Source organism: Schistocerca gregaria, chromosome 1, assembly GCF_023897955.1.
Source record: "Schistocerca gregaria isolate iqSchGreg1 chromosome 1, iqSchGreg1.2, whole genome shotgun sequence".
In the NCBI taxonomy this organism is placed as follows: Eukaryota; Metazoa; Arthropoda; class Insecta; order Orthoptera; family Acrididae; genus Schistocerca; species Schistocerca gregaria.
Window position 1 is genome coordinate 475,792,495 of NC_064920.1, and position 25,962 is coordinate 475,818,456.

The 25,962-nt window shown below is 41.3% G+C and overlaps 1 protein-coding gene across 4 annotated transcripts in view; it reads left to right on the top strand.

The window, feature by feature from the left end:
• The window catches only part of LOC126353381 (endothelial transcription factor GATA-2-like), a 569,668-nt gene that overhangs the window by 25,969 nt on the left and 517,737 nt on the right, over window positions 1-25,962 (top strand). The window lies entirely within an intron of this gene.

A 25,962-nucleotide genomic window follows, 5' to 3' on the forward strand; every position in this document is an offset into this window, starting at 1 on the left:
AATGGCACAATCGACTAACACCGCTATAGGTCTCGTTACTCGTTCTTCCTTTTTGTTCGACACCGTTCGGCCGTCCCGATGTTTACCCTGAGCTCGTTATGTTCCTCCCTGGTTCGAGGCCCGTAACAATTGTCTTACATCATACGCCCCGCCCGTGACAAGCGAGTAGGCTGGCCAACAGCAGCGCGGCTGTAAAAGCGGATTGCTCCGTAATAGCGTCTCACTGTTATCCGAGTTCCGTGCAGATGCGTATCTGTGGGCTGTATAGGCCGTGTGCCGTATGGCAGCAGCAGTCGCTATGAACAGAGAGCGTAGTGTGTTAGTCTTCTGGCCCGGTAATTCTCGGGATAAACGAAGCTGGAAGCCAGTAGTCGGTTTAAGTCGATTGCCAGCTGGCCTGCAAGTAAAACCACTCTTCACTTACGCGACGACGGCACGGTCTATGTGCAGTAGCGCATACATGTTCGCGTTCATGTTACTTAGAAAGTACAACTCCAGCTACATAACCTTCGGTTGTGTGCGATTAATTCTGTGAACATGTCCTAGCAGCTGTAATCTCAGGAAAGTCGAAGGATATTTTGCTATTGGAATGAAATGCCAGCAATTTCAACTCCGTATTTTGTTAGCATTCCGTCTTATTTTTACACTTCCTTCGTGTTCTACTACTCTAATTTAGATTATACACGTTTTCCTCTAAGTGCCTTTTTATGCACTGAATAGTCTAACTGGTTTGATGCTGCCTGCCACAACTTCCTCTCCTGTGCAAACCTCTTCATCTCTTTGTACCACCAGCGCTCTACGTCCTCAATTATTTGTTGGATATATTCCAATCTCTGTATTCCTCTAAAGTTTTTCCCTCTATAGCTCCCTCTAGTACCACGGAAGCTACTCTCTTATGACTTAACAATATCCTATGCTCCTGTCCCTTCTCGACGCTGTTTCCCACATGCTCCTCACATCTTCTGTTCTGCGGAGGATAATCTCATTTCTTTTGTTTTCAGCCCATCCACGATTCAATATCTGAGACGCTTCGAATCTCTTCCGGTTTTTTCACTGACAATGATGGACCTCGATACATTGCTGCGCTCCAGACGTACAATCTAATAAAAGTTTTTTTTTCATATTACGGCCGATGTTTGATACTAGTAGACCTTTCCCGGCCAGGAACGCTTTCTTTTCCAGCGGTGCTCTGCTTTTAATGTTATCCTTGGTTCGTCCGTCATGATTTATTTTGCTTCCAAGGTAGCAGAATTCATTCACTTCGTTATTTGATGGTATCCAATTCGAAAGTTAAATTTGTCAGTAAGCAAATTTGTTCTGTTCCTCTTTTCTTTTATCCTTTCTTCCTTTTTCTCTGAATTCGTATCCTGTACTCACAAGACACTTAAACTATGCAAGCAAACCGTTGAATGATTTACTTAGCAGTACCTCGCTCAGCTGGTAACTTACACCTTACTTGTTCAATTATATGCGCTTCCAAACAATCTCCATATTGAAGGGACACCAAAACCTAGGTCCCCTTGAGCCATAAAATATTTATTAATACACTTTGCGTTTCAAAGCCTGTGCGTTATAACTTCAGATAGTTCTTGCATTCCTTTCATTAGGTTTCCCTTATTTTTGTACTAGATACAAAATATTCTTTAATTACTACATATTTCTTGTATCTTCTTACGTAAATTGAAAACGTGCTCTTGACGACTTTTTAATGTACAATTCTACGTTCACTTAACTAATATTATTTACAGCGACATAGCATTTCCACTTGCACAGCACTTTCAGTGAAAATATAGTGACACTCTTACACTCTTCCCTTTTTTGATTTGTATGTGTATGTGTTTTTATTGCAAGGAGTCCTACATGTATCTCGAGGACAGGATATACTTTTATCTTGACAGACTCAATCCTGAGTGAAATCGAAAATCAATGGAGATGCTGTACGCAGCTTTTGCTAAGTGCTAAGAAAACCGTTTTATTAACTGAAAAAAGTAGTGTAAGGAGGGGGTGGGTGGGTGGGGCGGGGGTGGGGGGGGGGGGGGGGGCGTGGGAGACACTGAGTGACGACGAAGAGTGGACTGTTGTACTGAACAAGGTTGTAGCTAATGAGTAAACTACTATCTCTGACTTACTTTATGTCACTAGAGGAATAAATTATTGTGCTGGCTGAGAGTGGTAGATGTTACGTTATACCTAAAACTGTTTAATAAACAAAAGCGTTGTATATGGGGGCGGGGGGCAAAAAGTATTCGATTATGTGGTCGATGAAATGAATAGATGTGTCGATGCCTTTGTTACAAATTTATTTTCTGAGTCTGAGCGTATTCTTTCATTAAACGTGGCGAAATACCGACTACCGTCTGGCGTGCAGCTACTCCGGCCAGCTGTAAGCAGTCTCGTGTTGTTAAAGTGCCTATCCACTTCCGAACACTTTTTCGCCGGCGTTCCTGCTTTTTTTTCCTGTCTCCAGCTTGTACCCCTTAGTGAGAGACCAGCTCGTTGAAAACCGGTTATTAAAATTAAAGTATATTCTTTCGTGTCTAATTCGTCGGAAGAACGAGAAGGTCGGCCGTCAGGCTGCAGTGGGTAGGTTTCTGGAAGAGGGGTCACGACGAGGGTTGGTCGGAGGCTGGGGGAGGGGGTGAGGGGGTGAGGGGGTGGGGGTTACTTCCAGTGGCGTCGGCCGCGGCGATATCGCGCCACCCATCTCGATGATGACTTTGCGCTAATGGCGGCCTAACTTGGCCGTTCGCCAGCCAAAATTACACGTTCGTTTCACGCTCGGCGCAAATTTGTGTAATTTCCGTGAAGTCCTGCCCGCGATATCACTAAACGCCGGATAGGTCGCAACAGGCCTGTCCCGCGAGATCCGAACGCGGGTGCAGGCGTGCGATTCCTGCACCGTGCTGGCCGTATGGAACAAGCGTCGCGGTCACCGTGTTAGCTAGCTGCGGTCGGATCCGACTGACGTCGCTGTGGCGCCGTATTTAGCGATTTCGCTCGCCGCAGATACCTGTCCGAAACCAGCGAGCGTGGCCGCGTAATTTACGGCTCAACAACCTCAGATCCCTAGCCAGGAGATAAAAGATTTGAGTAGTCTGTTCTTGTGTGACGTCTGGCTACGGCACAGGAGCGGGGTGAAGGGGAGGAGGGAAAAATAGTTAATAAGGCCTCGTTACCGAGAGACTGATGCCGATTATCAGTTAATGCTCGGCGCGAGCCTCTGGTACGCCTTGCGCGGCAGCTGCCCGCAAAGCACCAGTTCTCGCACAAGTCTTCTCCGGGCGACCATCTATTTTTAAATAATTCCTTATCTCAAGAGCTCTGGTGTGCATTTCAGTTCTGCAAACCATAATTTCATTCGATACAACATTATGCTTGTAAATATAAGCGTAACTACTTACATACCAATATTTTACTTGCAATATGATCAGTAGCACAGACATTGTTAGGATTAAAACATTCTTTCCCGTTGTCCACTATATCACACTTTAGTCTGTGTAGCCACTCTCAAGTTTCTGCAACACATATCAGATATAATGTAATTACAAAAGCATAAAGCAGGCACTGGTTATTTAGGTGACCGAATAAAAATGAATTTTCGAAGTATTTCACCTTCAAGGCATATACTTGGGTTACGACCAGTTTACGACACGAAATTTTAGAGGCAGAATATTTCTGGCCTGACATACAAAAACTTGTCATTTGTATAAAAAAGAAAGTATCTCATACAATAGAATATTTAACTACGAAATATGTCAGGCCGACCACACTCTGCTTTTAAAACGGGGTGATACAGAGAAGTGTGCTAAGTGTAAACCAAGTATGTGCATCTAACAGCTTATACAACCTTTTTATTCTATTGACTAAACAACCAATGATTTCTTTATCCTTTTTATTTTAATTTTGTTACATCTGCTAATATAGACCAGACACTTGAAAACTGACACACAACCAAATGTAAATAGTAGCGATAAATATAAAATAATAATTTAATCCTAACGGTAACATCGACTGCGACAAATAGATATCATCCTTACATATCCTTGCCATCTCAAACATTACCATTAAACACTGAATTCGTTGATTATTCTAATTGCGTCGTGGGAATATCTGATCATTTAACGATCGAGAGTATGAAAGCAAATGTTACCAAAAGCAGAGAAGAAACAAAGAAATTGATAGCTTGATATGTTTTGTTATTTTATTGAAACAATTTATTGCTGAGCAACTTTAATTATTTTATTTTTGCTGCTTTTTAAAGACAATTACGAGAAATTTGGGAAAAATATCAGTATTGATAATATAGTGGTTCTGTTCCTAACAGAGTAAAGAAATAACTCATCCCTTCGCTTTTTATTCACGAATGCATCAACTTTGGCGATTTTCGTTTTGTGATATTCAAATTTACAAGAATAGTTCTTTTTTTCTCTACTGCAGTAAGTAATCACTGTTCCTTCAGGTCGTAATATCTGTTTATTTACGACCAGATTTACTTTTTTTTAGGTATTTCAATAAATAAGGGAGAATCTCGTGCCTCATATCAAATTGTAAATAACGCCACGCTGAGGTCGAAAATATTTGTTTGCTACGGTATAATAAAAAGTAAATATCCTCTTTAAATGCTCTAATTAAGGAAATTATGGAAGAAAAATAAAGGCGTGCCTTGTATTAAAATAATTTACAGTTTTTGTTTTCAATAAAAACTCGACGATTGAGTAAACAAGCAATTGGCGGTCACACAGGCCAGAAACACACTAATATACCAAGCATGGCTGCTAACACCACAGTGATTCAATAAATACGCTACTATTAGAGGTAGTGTGTTCTTCTCTCTCTCCGGTCAGTGAAGTGACATATCCTGAAAATTACAGAGAAAACTATTGTTTGCTGTGCATTCCAAGCTGCTGTGCAGTGTCTCATTATACATATACATAAAACATTGGCAAGGGTGAAAGAAATATAGTAGTCCAAAAACAAAAAAAAATAGTCTTTACAGTAAAGATAATGGTTAACACGCATTATTCGGAAGAACATCGAGATCGGACAAAGCCGCATGTTATGTCTTAATCAGAACTAGCGATTTTATTGAGAACGACGTTAGTTGCGGATCAAAAACCTAGAGATGGTCATTTGTATCTAGGTGATGGTTATACTTCGACTGTATTAAAACTGTGAAGTACAGAAAGAGACCGATTTCTACATGAGGCAGTATATATATTTGTCCAATTATTTCGACCATCCCAAATTACTGTTGATCAGAAACAAATTGAAAAATGTATCGAATAAATATTGTTTAGCTGCCACAGATGCATCAACGACCACGACTGCCATTCGTTTCTCTGTTCGTTACGAAGACATGAGCAGCAATATGTCTGGTTTAAATAGGTGTAAAATTCAATACATTGTAGGATTCACGTAAACATGTCTTTATTAAAGACGTACATGGAACTGACTTCGACTGTCTTGTATTAGTACGTAGTGTAGATACACATCGGACATAATTGGTCCACTGGAACTGACTTCGACTGTCTTGTATTAGTACGTAGTGTAGATACACATCGGACATAATTGGTCCACTGGAACTGACTTCGACTGTCTTGTATTAGTACGTAGTGTAGATACACATCGGACATAATTGGTCCACTGGAACTGACTTCGACTGTCTTGTATTAGTACGTAGTGTAGATACACATCGGACATAATTGGTCCACTGGAACTGACTTCGACTGTCTTGTATTAGTACGTAGTGTAGATACACATCGGGCATAATTGGTCCACTGGAACTGACTTCGACTGTCTTGTATTAGTACGTAGTGTAGATACACATCGGACATAATTGGTCCACTGGAACTGACTTCGACTGTCTTGTATTAGTACGTAGTGTAGATACACATCGGACATAATTGGTCCACTGGAACTGACTTCGACTGTCTTGTATTAGTACGTAGTGTAGATACACATCGGACATAATTGGTCCACTTGGTGGAGTTGGTAGTGCTCAAATGTTAACACTAGAGAAATGCACAGCACTCATTCAGTGAACCGTTTAAATTTTCCATCGATCAGTAACATTTCTAACTTCTTTGCTGTCCGGCCGATGTGGTTCTAGGTGCTTCAGTCTGGAACTGCGCGACCGCTACGGTCGCAGGTTCATATCCTGCCTCGGGCATGGATGTGTGTGAAGTCCTTAGGTTAGTTAGGTTTAAGTAGTTCTAAGTTCTAGGGTACTGATGACCTCAGATGTTAAGTCCCATAGTGCTCAGAGCCATTTGAACCATTTTTTTTTTCTTTGCTCGTGTAAATCGTTCGCACACAAATTCGCAACTGAACACAGTTGACTGAATGGCTGTGAGCACTATGGGACCTTATTTCTGAGGTCATTAGTCCCCTAGAACTAAGAAATACTTAAACCTAACTAACCTAAGGACATCACACACATCTATGCCCGAGGCAGGATTCGAACCTGCGATCGTAGAGGTCGCTCGGCTCCAGACTGTAGCGCCTAGAACCGCATGGCCACTCCGGCCGCCACAGTTGACTGAATGACCGGTGTTCATTTTCCTTGTGTTTTCATTTGCTTACTATCAGCCTCAGCAAGAGGAAGAGTTACGGTACCCCGAGCACGCGGACTGTGTACTGTATTATAGTTTCGAATAATTTCATGGTTACGTGATACCTTTTGAAGAGTTCTTAAGGGGTGGAAATGGATTACCAAATAAAAAAGAGATGGTGCTATTTAAGAAAGACCTATCTTCGTAACAAATGAAATTAAAAGGAAGGAAGTCATGATGATTGATGTGCCCCTGGAAGATAAACACTATTTTCTTGATACTGTTTTCAATTTTGCTTCAGGACAGAGTTACCTGAGGCGGTCAAGGTAAATGGAATTCTCTGTGTTGTCAGAACTATACACTTAGTTTCAGCAAAGGAGTGACGCTGGTCTGTAGCTACTGTGCCAAATCGTGATTTTCGCGGAGTAGCTAGTACTTTTTGGTACTCTGTTATCGGCGTCACCGTACCCTGCTTCTTCGCCCTGCAACTGCCGCCGTGTTCTGCGAGGCGACTTTGGCGGAGGCGGCGAGCGCCCGCGACCGGAAGCGGCCGTTTACCTGCCCGGGGTGGCGACCGGAAGGCGCCGGACGCCGCAGCTCGCGGCAGTAACAGCTTCGACAGCTGACGGCCGCCCGGGACAAAGGCCGTTCCAGAATATTGCTAAATAAATTAAATATTGATTAAAGCGCCCTGTACCGTGCTCAGCCCGCCATAGGGATTAAATTTATATACGGTCGGCCGTCCGAACCGACGTGACTTTCCATCAATTCCTGCTGTCCGTATCGTTGTTCCTTCTTTTTTGCCCCCCATCGCAGAGAGAGGAGGAAAAAACACGTTTTAGAAGTAGCCTTTTTCTTGAGGCGGTACGTCGGAAAATCTTTGCACGTGCTGGCTTCTTTTCACTTCAATGGATTCAACGCTTCGTAGTCGCCCATCACCGAATATCAGATAAGAACGAATAATTCATTGCGGCACACTGAGAAAACTTCATGTTGTAGGTCGTTCAATATTTGCGTAAAATTTCCCACCGGAGATTGTATGTTCACTTCGCTATTTCGTCATTGGAAAGGGCGCTTGTCCCACAGCCGAGAATGAATGCATTGGATTTCTCTACAGTGTTTCGCAGTTTGTCCTCGTAATAATGGATCCCAAACTCTTTGTTTGTCTAATCAGTTTCCTGTCATTCATTTGTTTTTATATCGCGGAAATACGAAGGTGAGTGTTAGTTCCCTGAGTAGGCATTGTTCTGGTTACTGAGTTTCTTTTTTGAATTTTAGCACGTCATAGGCAATATCCGCTATGGACAAGAGAATTGTAAAACATTGTAGTAATGTTTTCCTTACTTTCTCATAAATTTGCACTCGGCTACAACAAAGTCGTGTCAAATCGATTCCATCTCATGTCTTCTCCTCATGCATTAGAATTCATTTTTTTTAATTTAAAATTACTGCACATTTAAAACACAAACTCGTGGTGGGACGTAAACCTTTGACCTTCGCTGTACTAGGAATCGATCATATCTTGGTTCCTAGGATTACAGGATTGATACAAGCAAGTAAATATTAATTTCACATACGTCTACATATATCCTTCTCCACTTACATTGTCAATGATAAGTTCTGCCCTCTTGTTCAGTATAAAAACTAAGGTCAAGACTGTAGCACTAACTCCATAAAGATATTGCTCTATTGATCGACGGATGGTTAACTTGCTGCTAAAGATATCATTTGACATCAGTATCGGAGGAACGTGGGCCCAGAACACTGCTCTTCCGGCTGTTAATATCGCATTTTGAAACCAGGACTCATACGTATCGCTGAATTACCCCCATCATTTTTTATCACGAAACTTTCAGAACCCAGTTGGAGTTGTTTTCCAAGAACCAATGTTTGATGGTACCTATAATCGAATCTGAGTCTTCCGTATAGCGGTCAGTATGAACAACCTCACAGCATCGTGCCTGATAATTGTCAATATGAACTCGACATTAATAGATGGAATAGTAGAGTTCATCAGGTATTCAGCTATAATCCAACATACCGGTGGCTTAGCACTCGTATTAGACAGAAATGGGAGCAGAATCGCAGTCCTGGCATTATGCGTTAGCGAGCACGATCCGTATCTGATAACACTGCTATCGACGGAGCAGCAAACCACATGATAAAGAAATACGGTAGGGTCAATATCCAAATAGTGTAATTTCATAGCTGAGAAAGTTGGTTTCCTTTGTGTACACTTGTGTCTTTGATCACTGTAGAGTTGACACTTGCGTGTGTAGCCGGATGCACACCACAATGTTACCTCAAACTGGATGACACACCTGCACGCTGTTGGCGAGTACTGCATTTCTTGGATGGACTTGAGAAATCAGCGTGGCATTTACCTAAACAGGTGTGCGATAGCACCTAAATAGTTTATCGACCAATCCGGCGGACATTAGTTTCGCATGCATTCGATCTGATTGTGGCCCAGAAGATACTAGTGCAAGTGAATGTCAGACTTTACCTGGAGATAACCGCGGAAATTACTTTTGTTAAACCATATTCTGAGTTGTAGCGTCTTCGCCTAGCTAAGGGCGAACGTAGAATGGAATGCCCCAGAAAAACGGCAAGCTAGCATTAGCGGAATGAAACTTTGTTGGTGGATGTAGTCGTAAGAGCGTAATTGCAGAGTCGTGACAAAAGGGCGAGTACTCATTTACATAGAACTGTGTGTTGCTGGTGCGATCGATTGAGGCCGCCAGCGGAGGAGCGGAGCGCGGAAACAGTGATTAGGGGCAGTTGTTGTAATGGAGGCTCCAGCGCATGTTTTAGCGACAAGGAGGAAGGGCCTAATTGCGGTCCTCCGCCCGCTCTGGAGCGAGTCCTGGCTACTGCGCATGATTCTTCATACCGGTGCCGAAATAGGCCGGGATGATGTACACACATGCAGGACTGATGCGCCTCTCCGTTATTGTAGACAATTCACACCAGAAGTGCCCCTTAACTACTGGAGCATAAACCCCAAATAACAAGACTTCGAATCATTTTCTTGTGAGAGATCCATCTGCTTGTTGACAATACGTGTTACATACTTATGAACATAGAAAGCTGCTGATACTGCTTAGAAGTAACAAATGGAGAAAATGTCTGATTTTAGTTTAATCACTGGTTCCTTTCGATGCCACTTCTGGATGTTTTTTTGTGAGTATCAGAGCTCTAGGGAGACTGCGAACAAGAAAACACTAAATTTACTTTTCATTCTACACTTTTCTGAATAATTCTTGTATAGCAAATATTTCCTCACTTTAATTTATGAATTGTATAAAAAATTCTTTTTATCCCAAACTGCCGAGGAAAAAGGGAAGAAGAAGCGTACAGTTTTAGAAAATAACATCCCAGTTACAGTTTTAGAAAATTATATCCGTACACAGGGTGATCAGAAACAGTCTGAAGAGCTTGTAAGCGTAGAGTAGATTGTGCTGAGAAATAATTTTAAGAACAAAATTTTGTATGTTGCACCGTTACCGAGTTAACTGAAATTAATCTGTCAGGCAGCGGCGCGCGCAAATTCAAGCGGCCAGCAAGAGACGGTATCGCCACACGGGGCCAAAACCGAAGACAGATACAAAAATTAGACATGCAACGGTATTAGGAATCGAGCCCGAGCCAATTGCTGACCAGTCTCGTGCGCTGTCATCTACGCTATGAGGACAACTGAGACAAATTATATCTGGTGGGCTGCTTGAATTCGTGCGCACAGCTGCCTGATTGGCTAATTTCTAAGCTACTTAGCACGGAAATTGCGCAATGTATCGGATTTTTTTCTTATCAATTATTTCCCAGCGCAGCTTACCGTGCAATATCCTTACAAGTTTTTCACACTGTTTCTGACCACCCTGCATAATACTCTGACGCACTTTAATGATCATATTCGCAATTTACTCGATTATCTCGACAGTTTTTTACGAAATTAATGATGATGATGATGAGTCCCATACTCCGTTTACCGAGCGTAGGGGAGCGACGCGGGAGACCCGCGCCGCCATACTAGGCAAGGTCCTAGTGGAGGTGGTTTGCCATTGCCTTCCTCCGACCGTAATGGGGATGATTGATGATGATGATGAAGACGACACAAACACCCAGTCATCACGAGGCAGGTGAAAAATCCCTGACCCCGCCGGGAATCGAACCCGGGACCCCGTGCTCGGGAAGCGAGAACGCTACCGCGAGACCACGAGCTGCGGACTATTACGAAATTAATACCGTTAAAAATTTCGTTTAGAAACATTTTGCATGTTACTCTGAGAAACACTTACTTGCGTTAAATAAAAAAAATATGAGAATGATAAGTCCAACGTTTATCAACAAAGCTAAACATAATGAAACGGTTTTCTCTAACGCCGATGCCAGTTGGTCTTTCAGTAATTATCTTAGTATTGATTTCATTAGGCTGACTGTGGCTGAATAAAATGTATTGGCACGAGATAATTTCCTTGTAACGTAAATAAAACACGAGCATAGATATGGATAAGTGTTACGTTAGAAGTTGATATGGACTTACCAAGGTTTGGTACATTATTAACTGTCATGCTTACAAAATTAGATTTAAATAACAGAGAGTAGCATGTAGCCTGCAATGAAAAGAAATTGTAAGATTAGAAACGTACGTCATCTTATACCAAAACCACTGTATGTTGTTGTTGTTGTTGTCATCAGTCCTGAGACTGGTTTGATGCAGCTCTCCATGCTACTCTATCCTGTGCAAGCTGCTTCATCTCCCAGTACCTACTGCAACCTACATCCTTCTGAATCTGCTTATTGTACTCATCTCTTGGTCTCCCTCTACGATTTTTACCCTCCACACTGCCCTCCAATGCTAAATTTGTGATCCCTTGATGCCTCAAAACATGTCCTACCAACCGATCCCTTCTTCTAGTCAAGTTGTGCCACAAACTTCTCTTCTCCCCAATCCTATTCAATACCTCCTCATTAGTTACGTGATCTATCCACCTTGTCTTCAGTATTCTTCTGTAGCACCACATTTCGAAAGCTTCTATTCTCTTCTTGTCCAAACTAGTTATCGTCCATGTTTCACTCCCATAGATGGCTACACTCCAAACAAATACTTTCAGAAACGACTTCCTGATACATAAATCTATATTTGATGTTAACAAATTTCTCTTCTTCAGAAACGCTTTCCTTGCCATTGCCAGTCTACATTTTATATCCTCTCTACTTCGACCATCATCAGTTATTTTACTTCCTAAATAGCAAAACTCCTTTACTACTTTAAGTGTCTCATTTCCTAATCTAATTCCCTCAGCATCACCCGATTTAATTTGACTACATTCCATTATCCTCGTTTTGCTTTTGTTAATGTTCATCTTATATCCTCCTTTCAAGACACTGTCCATTCCGTTCAACTGCTCTTCCAAGTCCTTTGCCGTCTCTGACAGAATTACAATGTCATCGGCGAACCTCAAAGTTTTTACTTCGTCTCCATGGACTTTAATACCTACTCCAAATTTTTCTTTTGTTTCCTTTACTGCTTGCTCAATATACAGATTGAATAACATCGGGGAGAGGCTACAACCCTGTCTCACTCCTTTCCCCACCACTGCTTCCCTTTCATGCCCCTCGACTTTTATGACTGCCACCTGGTTTCTGTACAAATTGTAAATAGCCTTTCGCTCCCTGTATTTTACCCCTGCCACCTTTAGAATTTGAAAAAGAGTATTCCAGTCAACATTGTCAAAAGCTTTCTCTAAGTCTACAAATGCTAGAAACGTAGGTTTGCCTTTTCTTAATCTTTCTTCTAAGATAAGTCGTAAGGTCAGTATTGCCTCACGTGTTCCAACATTTCGACGGAATCCAAACTGATCCTCCCCGAGGTCTGCATCTACCAGTTTTTCCATTCGTCTGTAAAGAATTCGCGTTAGTATTTTGCAGCCGTGGCTTATTAAACTGACAGTTCGGTAATTTTCACATCTGTCAGCACCTGCTTTCTTTGGGATTGGAATTATTATATTCTTCTTGAAGTCTGAGGGTATTTCGCCTGTCTCATACATCTTGCTCACCAGGTGGTAGAGTTTTGTCATGACTGGCTCTACCAAGGCCGTCAGTAGTTCTAATGGAATGTTGTCTACTCCGGGGGCCTTGTTTCGACTCAGGTCTTTCAGTGCTCTGTCAAACTCTTCACGCAGTATCGTATCTCCCATTTCGTCTTCATCTACGTCCTCTTCTATTTCCATAATGTATGTATGCGGGGAAAAAAGATAAATTCGGCCCTTCCTCCTTTGCAAGTGGCGACAGTGAATTGTTTTTAACTATTCAGTATTTGTCTTTTTACGCCTGGTAATGTTTAAGTAAAACCTTTCATAGTTAGCTTTCTTTAATCTTAATTACAGATCTGATGACAGTAACCGACAATTTTATATTAATCAATTTAGACAGTTTTATTCACAAAAATCCTGAATCATAGAATCAGTTAGGAAATTAATATTCCTTATTAGTAACACAATATTCACCTTCGACAATAACAGTTGTTTATAAACTCCACAACTTTATTTTCGGCCTTCGGAAATTTTCAAGAGAAATAATGCAAAAATTTACTACTTCAGCATATGTCAAAAATGCATAACATTTTCCTAGTGTAACACTTGAAAATGATCGAAGGCCAAATCTTCACTCGTGGACGATACTAATAAATAATTTTACATCTCGAAATTACAGTTCGATCATCAGTGCTTCAGTGGCGAACTTTTTGATTTATTTTTCATATATTTCATAATGAAGAAGCTCACGCCATCTATTCACACATATTAACATGCAACGTGTCATCTTTGAAAACTGTGGCAGCAGGTACTACCGTGTTAATATCATAGGGGAATTGCCTTATTGTGATGTTATATACAAACGAAATCAACAAAATTAGCAAATAATCTCGAAGAAATTTAACATTGACACAGTGACATAATGTCCAAAATCATTAGATTTAAGAAAGTCTTCGTTCGTAAAAATTTTTATTTTATAATCGCGTTCGATCTATATCATCAACAGATATGTCTAGAAAAGAAAACATAATATGCACAGTTAATCAGTGGAAGCATTAATTTAGTGTATGACAGTACTGAAACTGGCATATACGTGCATAAAATGAGAAGCAGCCAAGAGTCGTCATAGGGCAACATAGCTGTGTTGCTAACCTAGTATATAAAAAGTAAAAACGTGTAGCCCCTATAGGTATCCATAAATCATTAAAAGATATAAATCAAGGTAAAATTCTATAAGAAACGGACGCAAATGCCCCGTATTCTGTGCTAGCAGCTGTGGCTTAAGTGACTGAAGAGGGTTGGCTGATAGTTGTTCTCACTGATAATTATGTTGGCACTTTTAGTCTTTTCTATACATGTCAGACGATGATCATACAGGTAAACAAAAGTTGAAGAATAAAACATTGTTTTATATTCTACAAATGTTCGCAGATAGGCATCCTTACTAACACTATCTTATCGAAAGTATCCCAAAACCATAATGTATTGCCGAATTGACGACTAGACGTCACGAGAGGCAACCCGTCAGTGTGAAAGGAGGCGAGGAATATTGTGTTGTCAGCAGAGAAGCAGGAACAGCAGAATGGGTCGGTTAGGAGAGCTCAATGACTCCGAACGTGGACTAGTCGTTGGATATCACTACAGTAACATCTCCATGAGGGACATTTCACCCGATCTAAAGTTGTCCAAGTCGAATGTTGATAATGTATTTCTGAAGTGGAAGCGCGTAACAAGCACAGCTAAACCTGGACCAAACATACCTCATGTGCCACAGAGAGAGATCGTAGGGATTGCCGGAGGACGGTCGCAAAAAGTTGCATGAAATCAACGGAAGGAGTCGCCGTTGAATTCCAGAGCGCTAAGAGCATTCCAGCTACCACAGTGGCTGTGCGTAGGGAGTTAGAATGGAATGGGATGCAGTAGTCTAGCAGCTCCTCATAAGCCACTCATTTCTGCAGCCAAAGATAAGAGACACCTGACGTGGTGAAAAAAGCGACGCCACTGGACAGTGGGTGACTGAAAACAAGTGTTTGGAGTGATGGTCACACTATAGCCTGTGGAATTTCGATGGAAGGGTTTGGGTTTAGCAAATTCCCGGGAAACGCTAGCTGTCATCCTATGTGCTGCTAACAGTGAAGTATGGAGGGGGTGGAGTTAAGATGTGAGGATGTTTTCGTGGTGATGGTGTAGTTTTCTTGTTATGCTCAAGGAAACGTTAGATACGATAGTATATGAACGCATTTTACAGTATTATGTATTTCGAAAACAGGAGAGGGACAGTTTGGAGGCAATGGTTGTTTCTATCAGCATGACAGTTCGCCCTGTGATAAAGCAGAAACTGTGAGTCAATGGTTTATGGACATTAACGTTCCTGAAATGGACTGACCTGCGCAGAGTCCCTTCGGAACACAATGGAACACCTTTGGGATGAGCTAGAACGTGGACATTGGTCCACATCACAGCGTCTGGTTCTGACTATTGAGGTAGAGGGGGCTGCTATACTTCCACAGACATCGACACTTCTTTGCAAGTGACTCCAGCAGAGCTCAAGCCGTCATAAAGGCGAAGGGTGGTTACACCTCAGTCAGTGCCCATTAATGATGTCCAGATACTTCTGATCACAAAGCGCAGGAACTGGACGTCTGATGATGAGACTTCAGACCGTACGCTGGGGTAGTAAAAACGTTATTAAAAAGACAGCAGACGAATTTTATTGTTATGTTTCCACGGATATTTTACAATTGGAATGCCCGTGCTGCGAAATGTGGGCCCGCCGAGGTGCAGCCGCTTCCCCGCGCGTCAAAGGAGGCCCTCTGGCAGCAGTAAACAGGTCGGCCAGCAGCGCAGATAAGGCGTCGCCTGGCCTGAGTAATTATCGCGGATTATTCAGCGCCGCCGGCTGTCCCGCGGCCGCGGGGAGCGCTGGCTTCTTGCAGCGTCGTAGGAAGCGGGCGAGGAAGGAAGAGGGAAGCAGCTAGCGAGCCGCCAGCTGAAATCTAATACGGGCGGCACAGGCACAGGCCGCAGTAGAGCAGCACTCTAGCCAACGCGTGGCCTTTTTTCTTGTCGTCGCGCCGCTATCGGCGACATCTGTGTGCGTCACGCTCATTCATCACACCGCTCCGCATTCCCGGAAGGCGAGTACGTACGCCGTGAGAGCGCCTCTTTGTGTCCCTCCCCCACCAATCCCTGCTGCCTCTGCTCGTTCGTTTGTTTGCTCGTCTGTTTGTTTACGCCCGTATTTGCGCGTCTCCTCCGCAGCTGCCTTCGCGCCGCCTGCTGCGCTTTCAGACACAAAATCGTCGTCGTCCTGTGGCGGCTCCCCGCGAGACAGTAGCTGTATACGGTTTCTTCTTTGTGTCAGCTCAGGGCACTCAGTGCCTCGTCTCATGTACAGGTATCAGATACCACGGAACAGGGTTTCTGTGGAGAAATAGGGGGGGGGGGGGGGGCTCAGAAACTGGTGTCCCGTCAGTGTTGTGATATTTACAGTGCAGTAGCTTGTTTGAACTTCGATGATGGGAAGGAATATTGCGAGCCTGTGGAACAGGAATCATCATAGAGTTCCCCTATTGAGGTTTGGAGGAAACTTTATAAAATCTTTATTATTATGGTCACATTGACATGGGGATCCTACGGAATACATACATATGGAACAACAAGTTTCTAAATCAGTTTAGTAAGGCACAACTATATATATATATATATATATATATATATATATATATATATATATATATATATATATATATAATACTGCCTTTGAAGATCGGATTTCCAACTGCTATTAAGTATGAAGCATTTCAACCTACTGAAAAAAATGTCTATTAGGTGAGTAGATAGCGCAAAAAATTGTTAGTTGATTCTTCCTAGTGGCAACTTGCTTTTCTTTACTTTTCTTTGAATTCAGTATTTATTTTTAAATTGAAATGTTCCTCGACACACAGTGGGTCATAATGTGTTAATAAAATTAAGTCTTTTATTTTTATTGCTAGTAGGACGGAAATTCGGGTCTTCACAATTTATTAAAATTTTATACAAAATAAGAGACATCAAATGTAAAATCAAATATTTTTTTTATTTCTAGAGATTATTGATGAATGTATTTTTTCCGTTTTATGGTAAGGCATTTCATTATGTCTGCACTAGGATTTTATTTTCGCTTGATTAGTAACTAAAAATAAAATGTATTTTTATTAAAAAAATGTGCTTACTATTTTTTAATCAACATGTCCATTTGCTAACAAATGTTTAATTTAAATAAAATTAAATAAAGTTGCTACTAACGAGACTAGAACCAGGGAATTCGCGATTAGTTGACTTTAATGCTACCCATTTTTTAAGCTAGCGACCATTGTGTTGTGTAGTTAGATACGTAGGTAGTTTGTTTCATGTTCCACGGATAATTTTTCGCGATAAATCGTACTGAGGTGGAGCGAGCCATTTTACATTCACATCCCAAATTAATTTGTGACCGTGGCTACATGCTGAATATTTGTAAGTTTATTTTTATTTTTAATATACAAATGTGAGTTTTTAATTCTTGCCCGCCACCATTTACACATCAAAATATAAAATTCTCTACGGAGTATAAATTCTTAACAACAAACTTTTTCCGTTTGTTTACAAATTTCTGACTTTTTGTATCACTAGGTAAGTGATCACAAATTGTTGTACTGCATTGTACACCACTTCTTATGCTAAAGACAGTCTTAATGTGGAGTAATGAATGCCATTTCTGCTAACGTTGTTGTAATTATGTACGTCAGTGTTTTTTTGAGCTGTACTGGATTATTTACAACAAATTTCATGGGGCAATAAATATAATATGAAGCAATAGTCAGGAAGACGCACTCATTAAACGCATGTCTAGGACATGCTACTGGGAGATTGAATTAATTCTCACTGTAGACAAAGTGAGGGCTGTAATTCTACTGCTACAGCATAGCGGACGGCAACAAAGCAACAAGAGACCTATTTAAGAATAGGACCACTAGTCATTTAGTTATATGTCTGACTTTCGAATGGAATGAAAAGAACATACCTTCCCACATTTCGTGCCTTGAAAGTGTAGTGTTTTGTTCGTACGAAACAGAATTTGTGGGAAATGTTACTGTGCCGCTTTCATATAACGAAATCTGCTGCGGAAAGATATCGTTTGCTTGTGTCATCGTATGGAGAGCACTCTCTGTAGGAAATAATATGCAGAGATTGACTTCGACGGTGCAGAGACAAAGATGTTGAGGTGACATACGTTCTGGTCGGCGTGGTGTACCAAGCAACCCGATCAAACGGCGAACGCTACGAAGAACAGCTACTCAGTTTGAATCACGCAATTAAAGATGAACGTCAACAACATACTCGCAGACAAGATGGTCATTTTGCTCCATGACGATGCCAGACCACATGTTGCAAACCGAGTGAAGGAAATCGTGAACGGACTTCGAAAAAGATGTGTTGCCGCACCGCCATATTCACTAGGTAGCGTCTTTTCCGATTACCGTTTGTATCGGTCCTTGCAGCATGACCTTTCTGAGAAACACCTCATATCTTTTGACGATCTCGAATACTGTCTCCGTGAGTGCATAACCTCAAAAGAACTTGATTTTTTTTTTCGTGGGATACATTTGTTTTACTAAAAGTGACAAAAGTTGTAGCTGCCAAAAGTACTACTTTCAGTAAATTATTTTGTAACATTCTGTTACAATAAACTTGCGTTTTCTGTACATTAAGCAGCGATAATTAATTCTAGTACCCGATAGTTATAGGTTTTGTACTAGACGACACTCAGAAATCTTACTATCTTCAAAGGCCATTTTTTCGAGTTATTTTGAGACTTACGTCGTAATGCTTTAGCAAGTTAATTTGTGCGCATTGATGTGGAAATGAAAGGACGACAGGTGTGAAACACGTTCGTGGCAAAATTGTACAGTAATAAAAATAATAATAAGTCACAGAAAACTGTGATTTGAGACAAGTAGTGTCAGTCCAGTCGACGATTTTCTGAATGGTTCGTCGTGATTGTTGATAGTGCGCATCACGAGACTAAAAGTGGTGCGACAGTTGGTTAACAGTTGCTTAACTTTTCTTTCCATTTATCACCCAGAATTTGTGGCACCTGTTAAAAAAAGTCGTTGACCAACATATTTCCTTCAATTGTTCTGAGAGCTGAAGCAATTTCCACACTCCCCGTTATGTTTAGTGCGTTGATTCCATATTCTTTAGTTGTAGTGAATTAGATGAAAATGTTAACTTTTTCACTGAACAGTAAAAAATATTTATTTACTTTCATTAAGATAGGCATCTTGAAGTCAACTTAAGCGAGTCAAAAGATTAGACGGCCTGCATTAAAAAGTTCTTTTTTAAATTGAAGCCAGATAGAGCAATTTATTTACTTGCAGAGCGGTTTTCTATTTGCAACGTAGAACCTAGCTATCTGGAGGTCCGCGAGAGTAGACGAACGCTGTTACGACCCTGAACTTAGTCTGCTGGAGCGTTCGTGACCCGCTAACTGCACAGTGGTAGTGGACATGCATATGTAAAGAACACAAGCGAGCTCGGACCATTTACATCATGTCGCGCAGTGATCGAAAGGATACCGGCGCTCGCGATCTGTTTGCCAATCATGCGGAGGAATGCCGTACAAACGACCTCAAGGACTTATTTTTAAAGGATGTTCGAATTTCTCTTTTCTAATTGCTGGGGAGGCAGCAAGATCGTTGTATAAATAATTAATTAGCTGTCCTCTAATTTACTGAAACTTGCGACTTTCTCATCTACGTACCATATAAAATTTAAGCACGAATGTGTTACGTATGTGGCCCCTGAAGTAGACGTTATGCAACTTCACATACCACCAAAAGGAAGCGAACCCTCCACACGTCCGATGCCGGTTTCCAAAAAATCTTGAAATGGCTATAACGCCTTAACTTACCTAATCTGTAGTCTACAAATTATAATTCGGACAATAAGTAAACTCTAATTATTTCTATGGCTTCTGAGGTCACTTGTCCTTGTTGTTACAGGAGTATACTGTAGACTAACAAAATTGCTCTCCTACAATATATGCAAACACTTTTGCGTAACGTTCGTTGCACTACAGATTTTTGTATTTTGAAAACACTAAGCAGCTCTTTCTACGATCAGACGACATAAAAATGGAAAATAGACAACCTAAAAATAGAAATCTTAACACTGCCAGGCAATTTTGCGTTGTAGCAGTAGTGAGGAGTACTACTGCTTTTACATTATGAAGCTGAAAATTTAAAAGCATTCAGAGAAGTACGCTATCATTTTCTAATGTAGAATAAGGCTACGACAAAATTACTTTATCCTTTGTTCACTCAACTAAGACACACACCAATGACATTGACAAATGAGTGAGGGTTATTAGTATTTAATTCCGTCTCAATCGAAAGTCTCTTTCAAAACAGTCTTCTCCTTTCTTGGACTATACTCTTAAAGTAGACGCACGCCGACATTGAGGGCTCGTTCCGTAAGGCTGAGTGAAGGAATTTATTAACTCTACTGGATTGTGAAAATCTGCTTCATTCTGGGAAAAGACCTATGAGAGAGAGAGAGCAATATCAAAGGTAACAATTCCTTAACTTGGATTGCAAAATTCTGGCTGTGCTACAATACCCAGGATATCCAAAGGAGTCTCAATCTGATGGTAATCACGGCACCGTTCTAACTGCCTCGTTCTAACTGCCTCTTCAGGATCGTGGATGGCCTATAACTGCTGAAAGGAAACAATTGTAGGGATGAATATCTTTTGTGTTTTTGCTAATTGCGTTTAATTTTCCATTTCAAAGTACTTTCTGGTCAGCAAATTAATTTGCCGGAAAAAATTTTCTCCATAAAATAAATTCAGTGAAAATATCTTCGCATTAAACCCTTATTAAGACTTATGCTAGCACAGTTAATTACCGAATGCAATGCGCTTCATAAACATTTCATACATTATTCGATGGTGGGTCGTTCTCGAGCAGGCAAGAAAAGCAGTAGATCATTGCCTTGAAATATTATTTCATAGTGAAAATGAATGCATCTAAGTAGTAATTTTTTTCGCAGCCATAATACATGAGCGTCAGACGGTCATTATTTTACACAACTTCACGTGCTATTTATGATCTCTCCTATGCTTCCCTTTAGGTCTCGCTAAGGTTTGTAATATATTACCACACTGCCAGAAGAACATGAGAAATCAAACCTCCTGCGAAATACTTGAACAAATGGTAATAACAGCTGAAGAAGACACAGCAGTCTCTGATTTCAGATTACATGCGTTACATAAATGTGACTCAAAGAACGCGTATTTTACCGTGACGTTCATACTTTCTTAAGCGTCGTCTCATTACTATTTGAAACTCCATCCAATACTAAAGGTAGGTCGGAATGTCTGCTCTGAGGGTCTCCCTACAGCGTATCGTCGTAACACTATTTGATGTTCCGTCGAATGTAAAAAGAGTGTTTGTCTTTTTATTTTTGAGGCCTGTCAAGTAATATGGGAGCTACTTCGGCTTTTGTGACAGCAATAAAAACACACACACACACACACACACACACACACACACACACACACGTCACAGCATATCATCTGCCCCCCCCCCTCCACCTCCACCATCTCTTCCAAAGCATTAATATGACCTGGAAACATAGAAATACATAGACATAGAAAGACAGAAAGGAACAGCAGACGCTTACACAGCCACAAAAATAATGCAAAAGGCGGTCGCATTCTTCACCATCAAATCAAACAACACATAAATAGGGTAAAAGTGAATTTATAGAAACATGCACACGAAAAATATTGTTTGTCAGTGCAGTCCGCTGTGGTAATCGTCAAACTCCTGGCTGTAGTAGAACGCGTGGAAATGTCGTAGAAGTCAAAAAACGTGGATAATAAAACTAATTTAAGGGATGAGAACTATTACTAATCTCTCTAGACCGATTTTTAAGAACAGTCGTAACTGTTAATGTGACCACTGAAGAGGCTTTAAAAGAAAGTGAAAAGCGTCTAGTGCAAATAAGCCATAAAAAAAAAGCAGAACAACTCAATTACTTCTCTTTAAAGACAGGGGCTAACGTGTGCAATACGATTGTCTGTTAACGGCGCCTTCCCCGAACAGCTGGCGCCGTGTTTCAGTAAAAGTAGTGGTTTCGTACTGGATTTCACTCTGCTCTTCTTCTGTTTCTTTGTGTTCGACCGGCGCGTACAGCAGTTCGCTCCGCAGAGATCCGCCATGTTGTCGGCGATATTAAGTGGCGCTTTGCCGAGTCTCAGGTGGTGACGACAGTCCGGCCCTGCCCGATGTCGCGTCGAGACGTCCAGAGAGGCGCCTGCGCCGGTGTGGTGTGGAAACAAGTGCGCGGCCAGCGTGCAAAGCGGATTATACGGCCGGCCCAGATTAGTGAGCGCTGCGCGGCGCGTGTGTGCCTACTCGCTGCTGCTGGTGGCCGCTGCGGCGCCATCACTCCCTCATTAGGGCCGCGCTGGATGGCGCGTAATCAGCTGGTACCCGCGACTCTAATACGCGCTCTCGGACGTTCCCACGGGCGGGCGCGAGCACCTCTCACGGCGGGAAAGCTACGCCCCTGCGTTACACCGCTTGGAACCAACCCGTGCACCACTCCGACAAGCCTACCAAACCACTGCGGATGGCGGTTATCACTCTAACAACCGGTATTCGGTTTTACCGGTTCTTTTCTCCTCCATTTTTATCTGACTGTTAAAACCGCTGAACAGATCAGGTTCTCGAAAGAACCAATTTTCTGGTTTTTTTCTATTTGCTGTTGAATGCAGTAGTACACGTAGACTTCGAATAAAAATTAATTTTTTTTACTAAGGTGATCGAGTAAGAGATCTCGATCGACACGTGGTTGAAGCTGTGGTAAAATCGGTTTTATTGTCTCCAGCGAAGGTGATGAAGGTGGAGGAGGCAAGCACTGGGACAGCGATAGGGAAAGATCACAAGCTGATAATTTTGTTGCAGCATCATATCAGATGGTATCAATTTTTCACACTGAAGCAGCCACAGAATAAAGGGTTCAGTTATTATCACAAGTTTAGAGCACACAGATAAAATTATTACTGTATGATTGACATCTCTAATGTCTCATAAGGTCATTTGGGGCCTTTCCTTCTTATATCATGTCGCAAGTTTGTTTTCATTTCTCCCATTTGTAATCAGTGAATGCCATTGAAGCATAGTGCTTCATTGCTGTCGTACTACGTAAGCGAAAGTAACAGCTACTACTTCCAGGATAGGGATGGCAGCATTCTGCAGTATTATTCACTGTATTTCTTTGTGTTTTGTTTTTTGCGTATTCTTTTCAAGACAGTGCCTGTTCATCACTAAATGTGTACCACCGTGTGTCGACATCTTCGACTGAATTTCATGAACAGAAAGATCGTGCGCAAAACAGAAAATCTCATTGTTTGAAATCAAATGTGTCCAACTTTCTCTCCCAATACATCCTAAAAAGTATGATATGCCGCTAACATATTTTGTTGTCCACATCGCTGTATTTGAGAATCTGTGGAGCACCTCCCACGTTAGTGGGGAGCAAAATTTCTACATTTTCAGTAAGCTGCACTTCTATAAAGGCGGCAACGTCTTTAAGTCTCCAGCAAACATTTATTACTGCCAGGTACTAGCGAGTATAGTTATTCTGACACACAGCATCCTCATTAGAGTGAACACGGAAGTAATGAAATCTTATATGTGTGTCTTCTAAGGAAATAACATTGACTTCCTACTTTCAACAAAGTAATTTATTGTTGGAATAAAGTTCTAACATCTTACTGGACATTAACGTGCAGCTTACGTGCATCTCTCTTGGCTATTTACCAGTGTGGGAAATTGATGCGGATGGGTGCTGAATTACTCGCGCATTGCATTGGCTCTCTCTCTGCTAATATGCAGCACTTCGCCGGTTAGATGTCAGAATTATTTTCAACTGTAGTGCTCTGGAAAAATTTTCAGAACCTGTAAAACTTGCGCCCGAACGAATAAAAACATTTTTTTCAGTATTTTCAGTTGCCGTAAGAATCCTCGGAGATTTCGTGTGGAAAACATTTTTGAGTTTCCATTTTGACGTAGCGAGGCAGATACAGGTGAAGGTTATAATGCTGAAACCTTTAACTTCGGAAACAACTGAATTATTTTGTAAACTGTTTTTTAACAATACTGTATCAAACCAGTCTTAGGACTGAAGACCACAACAACAACAACAACAGCAACAACTAAACGTATCCGTCAGCATTGTACGACATCACGAATATGTTAGCGTCTGTGTATCCTGTAATGTTTTTCATGTTTTAAATGCAGTTCGTCATCAGGACGTCATAACTTCCTAACAATGTATAAAAATAGAGCTAGTCTGCATATCAGATGAACGGACGTTTATTCGGTACATAGATTTCGTGCTACCCTGTTTCGCAAGGTAACGCTCTGAGCACTGTTCTAGGCTAGGAAGCCGTCTATCCGTGAGTTGCGAATAAAGTACGTCATATCACTCAGCAACAGAGATATAAGAGTCGGTTACAAGACCAACATTGGGATTTCGGTGGCGTCTGGAGATGAGCCCTACTTGCTACTGGCTACATCTGTTTGCAAGTGCAGTTTTTAATATTGCTGTGTGACAACGCGGTTTAAGGAGCCTAGCATTCTTTCTCCATGATAATCAGCTCTAGTAGGTCTACGAAAAGTGGCAAAACAGTTAAATACGTAAGCAATATCGCAATTCTAATTACATTACATTAGTAATTCGTCTTAATGGGTATACTAATTTATTAAACCAGCAACCTGGAAGCCCCGTACATTATTCCATATAAGCAGGTAGACAAGATGAAATGGTCTGTAAGGCCATGTAGCAATATCATCTGATGTCAGTTACCTTGGAATCTATTCTTCAAACATTCCTATTTCTATACATTTTCTTACCACTCCAACTGCAGTGATTCTTTATTATATTTTGGGAAACTCACAGCAGGACTCTATTTCGTGGAACGAGCGCGAGGTGGGATATTGGTAAGACACTAGACTCTTAATCGGGAGGATGGTGGACCAAATCGCCGTCTACGATCTTTATTTAAGTTCTCCATAATTTCCCTTGATTAATTACGCCGAATGCAGTGATGGTTCTTTGAAAAGAGCTCTGTCGATTTGCTCCCCCGACGTTTGTAATGACCGCGTCGTGGAAAGAATATCAGGCCCTAATCGTCCTTCTTATTTTCCTTCCAATCCGTGACCTATTCAGAAGCACAGCTGACCGAAGTGATTCTACGACCCTGGCAGAACTGCCAATGCGACCTCCCAGAACCTTCCTCTGCAAATCTACTTTTGAGTAATTTTTTCTGCGCAGATTTAGCAAATTTAATAGATAAATTGAATAAAAAACTTAGATAATCAATTCTATAAATTAAAAAGAATCGAAAGTAAAACATCTGTATCTTAATGCTTTGGCAGTTATTTCACATCGCTTTTTGCATCACATATAAAAAAGACTAGATTTTGTCTTTATAATTATTAATAATGAATTAATTACTATTCAAACATAAAACAAAAACTGCTACAATTACGATTTGAGAGAATAAACTACCCAGAAAATTGTTTTTATTACAATTTTATTTGACATTTCCTTGGTTTGAATGAAGAAATATTTATTGCCTCGGGAGCCGCGTTCAGCAACAGTGCTACATTTTGTCGAAGTGACAGCTACATTTGACAGCCCCTTTCACCAGCACTCGACCTTTATTAGTGTTTTATCTTCATTTATTTGTTGAAACTGTGTTCACTGGTACTTACAGAAATATTTTTAATTTTCGTTGTTTGGACGAGTATCGCTTAACCTATACTTTCAAATTATCCAAATGCTCCTCGCCTTGAAAGCAAGAGTTTAGGTAACGTGTCAGTTGAGTCCTTTCTTGACCGGAAATTAAAAGGTAGATGAAACAGTGCGATACATGTGTGGGTTGCTTTCTATTTAACAGGTCCTACGAAACACTTTCGAGCACTATGACTGAAACAGTCTCGCCACAGTCTTTATTCCACAGAAGTCTGCAAAAATCTCCGCCACACACTGTCAGGTGGCTTGCGGAGTATGGATGTAGATGTAGATGTAGATGAATCTGAAACACAAGATGATCCCTCTCGCTGATCTTTAATATCCTAAAATTCTGTAGCGAAGTAGAAGCAAGAGCTCCACTGTTGAACATGAGCGATCTGTGTAGGCTGCAGAAGTCTTGCACAACCAGCGCTCCTGAGAGAAAGGATATTGCTGAGATATAGCTTAGCCACAGCCTGGGGGATGTTTCCAGAATGAGATTTTCGCTCTGCAGCGAAGTGTGCGCTGATATGAAACTTCCTGGC